Below are 204 nucleotides of genomic sequence, written 5' to 3'. Positions count from 1 at the left end.
CACCCAAATCTACCGCCGGAAAGTAGCTTACGGCGAGGACGCTACTCTTGCCAGTCAACGTAAACGTCAGCAACATGTTTGAACGAGCACTGAGTCAACAAACAGCGCAATGGCCATCCTTAAATTGCTTGTCAACCGATCGTAGAAACTGTAGACAAAGCTGCCCGCAGTTGTTCTGATTGTAACGCTGATGAGGCGTGCGAT

This window comes from Trachymyrmex cornetzi, unplaced genomic scaffold, assembly GCF_001594075.2.
Source record: "Trachymyrmex cornetzi isolate Tcor2-1 unplaced genomic scaffold, Tcor1.1 scaffold877, whole genome shotgun sequence".
NCBI classification, from domain to species: domain Eukaryota; kingdom Metazoa; phylum Arthropoda; class Insecta; order Hymenoptera; family Formicidae; genus Trachymyrmex; species Trachymyrmex cornetzi.
Note: the sequence above shows the minus strand (reverse complement) of the source record.